Genomic DNA, 6,701 nt, shown 5'->3' with positions numbered 1-6,701 from the left:
TATACCTTTACCTTCTTGGCCCGAGGCCAGGCCCATTACAGCCCTTTCATCCTGTCAGCCTTCACCGTCCTCCCACGGGATCTGCTGTGACCTCACACAGGCCCAGGAACTGGGAGCACTTCTCAAGGCCTCTCATTACCCAACCCTCGCATTTCTTCTTCTCTGTAGTTGGCCCAGTTCCAAAGGGAAAGCATGGTGCACAGCTCTCCTGCCTTAGGGCTCCGGTCACCCCTCATCTGGGACAACCCTGTGCTCATAACCTCTGACTCTCATAGCTTCCTGCAAGCTGCTTAAACTTTTCTCTTCCAGTCATGGGAAAATGGCTCTGACGTCACATCCTGTGTTTCTTCCTGGCACCGTCTGTGACCTGCTCAGGGGCAGTTTTCCAAGCTCTTCCTCATCTGTGTATACAAATATATATATATATTTTTCTTTCAGCAAAGTCTGGCTTTTACAAATCAGAAGCACTTAATTTCAATCTATTGTCTTGCTATGATTTTTTTTTTTTCAATCCTATTTTGAAACTCAAAGCTAAATGATGACTTACCCATTCTTGGCTGGGTTCCTTCCTCCCTGTGACTCAAAGCATGTCCTTGACTCACTGGGTGGAGGAGCCATAGAGCCAGGGTTTACTGGGAAAGCAAACACGCTGGGAGAATATCTCACAAATGTTATCTCCATGACATCAGCATAAGGTTCCCAGGGCTGAGGGGAAAGCCAGTGTCAGGGTGGTAAAAGTTACTAAGTTTTCAGTTGCTATTAGGGTACACCCATTTCATACAAAAACTTCATGGTCCTCAAGTGAACATAAAACCGAACTCCTGATTCTACCGTTTTCCACCCAGTTAGGCAGTGCGAGCCTGAGTCATTCTGGACTCTTCTCTTTCCTTTGCACTCCGTATAGAATTCATCTGCTATCCAGAACCACCAAAGGAAATGGGAGACTTTTTCTAATTGTCACAAAAGCAATGTATGGGCCAGTAGCGGCCTTGCTACTGAAACCCTCCGCCCAGCCACCAGCATGTCATTGGACTTCTCCCATTATCTCTTCCCTGGTCTCCCCACTTATGTGTTTGACCTCCTACAATCTATTCTCCAGAAAGCCAGACTTTTCTTTTTAAAATATAAGTTAGATCCCTAATTAAATATAAATTATCACTTCCCAGCTTCCCTGCTTTAAATCCTCCAGTAGCTTCCTATCACTCTTTGACCTGACTCTGCCTTCCTCTTCAGCCTCATCTCCTCTCTCCCAGGCCTTCCCTCTTACTCTGCTCCAGCCCACCTTTCTGGCCTCAAATACACCAGGTTCATTTTGACCCCAGGTCCTTTGCACTTACTGTTTCTTTGCTTGCAGAGCTCTTCCCTAGACAGTAACACTGTTGCCTCCTCCTCAGCCTTCAGATCTCAATTTAGATGTCACCAAGCAGCTGCATTCCACCCCAGGTACCATTGGCTGCTGCTGCTGCTAAGTCGCTTCAGTTGTGTCCGACTCTGTGCAACCCCATAGAAGGCAGCCCACCAGGCTTCCCCGTCCCTGGGATTCTCCAGGCAAGAACACTGGAGTGGGTTGCCATTTCCTTCTCCATTTCATGAAAGTGAAAAAATAAAGTGAAGTCGCTCAGTCGTGTCCGACTCCTAGCGACTCCATGGACTGCAGCCCACCAGGCCCCTTTGTCCATGGGATTTTCCAGGCAAGAGTACTGGAGTGGGTTGCCATTGGCTATATTACCCTATTTAATCTTCTTCAATAGCCCTCAGTTCCTGAAACAGTATTATTTATTTGTTTAAATGTTTCTTACCTATCTGCCCTCACTTGGAATGCAACCTCCTTGGACAGGGACTTGGTTTGCCTTCTTCAGCTCTGTATTTTTGCGTTAAACAATGCCTGACACATAATAAACAGTAAATATATGTGGACCGAAACCAACTAAGTTCATCCAGTGGGGAAAAGGAGAAAGACAATATTTTTAAACTCAACAAGCACTCATGGATACCTTTTTATTAGTTTACCGTTTAGAAGAAGTTTACTGCTTCTAGTTTCTATGTAAGGGAATCATAAGGTTAACGTAGCTTTCTGGTGAGAAACTTGGCTGCAAGACAGAACTAGTGTCTATATATATGCTGCTGAAAAGCAGCTTTTTCAAATAATCAAGTCAGATCAAAGTATAAATTGTTAGTCTCATACAAAATTTGAATGATTGCGTGCGTGTTGCTGTATGCTTAACCTGCTACAGATCACTGCTATTTTAAGGTTCCCTGATTGCTAAAAGTTGTTTACCTGATTCCTTTCATTTTAAGTGTAGCTGAAGAGGCAGGGCTGATCAGAGGCAAGATGTAAAAAGAGAGGCAACATTAGTGGTTTTTCAGGCACACTATAAAACAATTACCCACAACCTTTAGGTATTTCTTGTACTTTCTTTTTTTTTTTTTCTTGTACTTTCAAAACTAAAAACTAAGCTTACCTTGATATAGGCTAAAATTTGTTTTGAATAACTCATACCCTGGAAAGTCCTGAACAGTTACACGAACAGTGAAGCAGGGACTTTAAAGCTCAGCCCTGAGTGACATGTTTTAGAACAAAGATGCAAGAAAATTAGGCTTCATCTTGCTCATAATAGATGAGGTCAAACATACTTCTCCATTCCTGGTGTCACAGAGTCTGAAATTTCTATCATTAGAGCTTCATTTTTTATCCTGGAGTTCTCTTTTAAAATGCATATATTCCTGGAAATATATTAGACTAATTCATGAAGATATTGAAATTAATAAGGTCCATTTTCCTTTCAGTGGGAGAAATTATCAGCAAAAGAGCCCTGAACAAGGAGGAAAGATATATGGAGAGAGACTAGTAGCCCCAACTCTGGCTTTTCTGAACCTATACTAGGCCCAGTACAGTACAGTACTTGTTGAAGTACTTTGGCTAATAATACTGTGGGGCAAATGATTTTAAGAGTGAATATTGTAATATGAGTTACTTAATCTAAGAAAATGGATGTTTTAAACTTCAAATGTTGCTATGCAATATGAATTTTGATGAATTTTTTCCAGTTAGGGTCCCAACAGGAAACAGATGGTACAGTTAAATTAGGATAAGTTGAGAAGATTTTCTTTTCAAAGTGACTATTTGTAAGCGGGTGATGGGATATAATGAAAACCCAAGGGACAGTCTAGGAACTAGGGGTTAGAAGAAGCAGAGTGGTTGACATCCTTGGGCCTTAAGGCAGAGATTATTAGAATACAGAAATGGAGTGTTACTTGGAGCAGACCACAGTAAGAGGAGCAATGACCTTGACCAAGCCAACTAAAAGCAGCCTCACTGGGCAAATGCCTAAGGATGAATACCCTGACCTTCTCTGAACTTCTGCAAGGGCTCACCATTGGCCAGACCCAGCTGGAAGCCAAAGAGAATACATTCATACAGGGTCAGTCTCCTCGGGCAGAGAAGAAGGTGAAAAATGGTGGCAAGTGGATCTCAGAACAGTGTAGTGATATTTCCATTCACTTGACAAGAAACATTGAGAAAGAGCTATCCAACATCCCTTCCTCTTCCCGCTGCAGGCTTTCAGAGTGAAGATGTCTTAAGATGGAGGAAAGGAAAGGATGTGTTCCTAGAGTCAGCTTTGGAATTTTGATAAATATTGAATTTCTGCATCAAGACTGTGTTTATAACTTAAATTGATAGTCTATGATGCCAGAGTGCCAGAAAATTTAAGGGCCTGCCAGAATTTTCAGCCTAGAGCAGAGAAAGACTCCTTTTTCCCCTTACCACCTGACTTTACATATATGTAAAGGAAGAGTCGGGGCAAAAATAAGTATATAAACTTGCCTTTTTATTAGGTCAGAGAATTGCACTTATTCGACATACCACTTACATAATCTTTACCAACTTTCTCACGTTACATATAATGAAACTAAATTCACATGCCACCTTTCAGCAAGCCAGTGAAGTGAAAGTTGCTCAGTCATGTCTGACTCTTTGTGATCCCATGGACTATACAGCCCATGGAATTCTCCAGGCCAGAATACTGGAGTTCCTTTCCCTTCTCCAGGGGATTTTCCCAACCCAGGGATTGAACCCAGGTCTCCCTCATTGCAGCAGATTCTTTACCAGCTGAGCCACAAAGGAAGCCTATCAGCAAGCCATTTCATACCCAAAACCAAACTAGAACTATGAATGGAGACATCTATTATGTAAGCTATAGGCTTACATAAGCAATTAGCAAGGGGACAAATTTCAAACAAGGCCAAAGACATTGACTAGCTATCTTTGCTCTGTCCCTTGACTGCATACATTACCTTTAGATAGCTCAGTATAAGATGAGTGAGAAAGTCTCCCTAGCCAAGCTAGGCTTCTTGGTTCAGTGATATGTACCTCTGCTCTGAGGTTTAGATCTTAGATGTGTGATTCAGAAACTTAGTTTCATCTGTTCACCGAAGAATAATCAGGCCCTGATGAACCGATACATGGTTGGGGCATAGACTTGGATTATTGTGATATTGAATGGTTTGCCTTGGACGTGAACTGAGATTATTCTGTCATATTTGAGATTGTACCGACTACTGCATTTCAGACTCTTGTTGACCATGAGGGCTACTCCATTTCTTCTAAAGGATTCTTGCCCACAGTGATATATATAATGGTCATCTGAACTAAATTTACTCGTTACCATCCAGTTTAGTTCACTGATTCCTAAGATGTCTATATTCAATCTTGTCAGCTCCTACTTGACCACGTTCAATTTACCTTGAACCATGGACCTAACATTCCAGGTTAGGGAATTACTTTGGGGTGCACTAAAAATGTAGATCCCTCATATTCTCACCAAGAGAGCCCAATGCAGTAGGTTTAAGGGAGACCCAGACAAAGATGGTTTAGCATCGAAGGCTATTTTTTTCCCCCAGTGATTGATGTCTGCTCTCTGGGAATGAAGTCTCATAAAACCCTAAAAAAAATTCATGGAAGGGAACAATAAGGGGTAAAATGTCTGAAGTCTTCATTGGAAGCAATAATGAAAAAAGAAGTTTAGCAACACTGACTTAGTATTGCTTCCTGTGTTGACTGTTCCTGAATTCGTTAGAGTTCTCTTTACTCCTTAGTAGTTAATTCTACTTTTAGTTAATATCCTTTATATTAAGCTTCCCGTGTTCAAATGACTGTGTCATTTAAGGACTACTGCAATGGAATTATACAGTAGGGGAGATTGGGCTCAATTCCAAATAGAGCATGGGTAAGTGAGCAGGGATGGAGGAGTCAGCGAATGGAAAATTACTAAGAGGAAAAATCAGGGGCCAGGAGCATTCTGGCTAGAAGACAGACCAGGGTGGTCAGACATCACCTGGGGGATGGTGGAGGATGAGGAACCTGATGAGATATCCAAGGTGATCAGATATCAAGGATGGGGGGTTCTGGTTAAACTGACTTAGCAGCATTGGTTCTTGCTAAAGCTGGATCTCATAACGAAGTTCAGAGAAGAGATGAGCCTAGAAGGATTAGGAGCCTGGCTAAAGTTTGGTGAAGCAAAGAATCTTTGTCAAAACATTGACAAATGAGCGTATCTATGAAACAGAAACAGACTCTCAGACACAGAGAACAGACTTCTGGTTGCCAGGTAGGGGGAGGGTAAGGTTGGGAGTTTGGGATTAGCAGATTGCTAACTATTATGGATAGATAAACAGCAAGGTTTTATTGTATAGCACAGGGACCTATATTTAATATCCTGTGATAAGCCATAATGGAAAAGAATATGAAAAAGAATATATGTATATGAATAACTGAGTCACTTTGCTGTGTAGCAGAAATTAACACAACATTGTAAATCAGCTATACTTCAATAAAAATTTTTTTAAGTTAAAACATAAAAACTTTGACAAAGAGTGAAAATAGCCATTGCTTCCAAGTAGAAACCCAAACAGTTAAGAAGTTCCACATCACCAGTAAACAGAGAAATGCACATTAAGACTTTTTAAGATACCACCTTACACACAGATTTGTAAAAATTAGAAAGTTGGACAATGCTTTGGCAGTCTTGGCAAAGATGTGAGAATACAAGGACCCTCATTGCTGCTGGTAGGCCTGTGAATAGATACAGGTATTCTAGAGAGCACTTTTAACAGTATTTAATTGTGTGTGTGTGTGCGCTTGCACATACAGCCTGTGACTCAGAATTTCCTCTCCACGCGAGTTCATAAAGAGATGTGTGTAAAGACGTTTATCACAGGGTTATTTGTGGTACAGGGTAGTTAGCGGCAGTCCAGATGTCCCATCACTAAGGGAACAGATATATTAAAAGTATCTGACACGATATGGAACCTTATGTAACATTTCAAAGAAATTAGCTGGGTGTGTGTAAAGGAACATGGAAAGAACTTAAAAATAGCCCTGTGTGAAAAATCGGTCAACAGAAATACGAGCTGTTGAACAACACAGATTTAAAACACATACATTCATAAAACAATATTAAAAACTTTAGGGGTCCATTCATATCCAAACACAAATCAGAGTGTCAATGCTGTAGATGAAAGGAGAAAATAATAAAACAAGAATATGCTGAAATAAAACAGGAAAAGGCCTTGCATGGATGATCATGTACCATCATGAACTGAGGAGGGTGATTACTCAAGTTTTTGCACTTAAAGTCCAAAAGAAAAAAAAAGGAAAGGTGTAAACCCTATTTTTCTTGAAATTTTTTCATTTCACAAAT

Source organism: Bos indicus, chromosome 11 (assembly GCF_029378745.1).
Source record: "Bos indicus isolate NIAB-ARS_2022 breed Sahiwal x Tharparkar chromosome 11, NIAB-ARS_B.indTharparkar_mat_pri_1.0, whole genome shotgun sequence".
NCBI lineage: Eukaryota > Metazoa > Chordata > Mammalia > Artiodactyla > Bovidae > Bos > Bos indicus.
Note: the sequence above shows the minus strand (reverse complement) of the source record.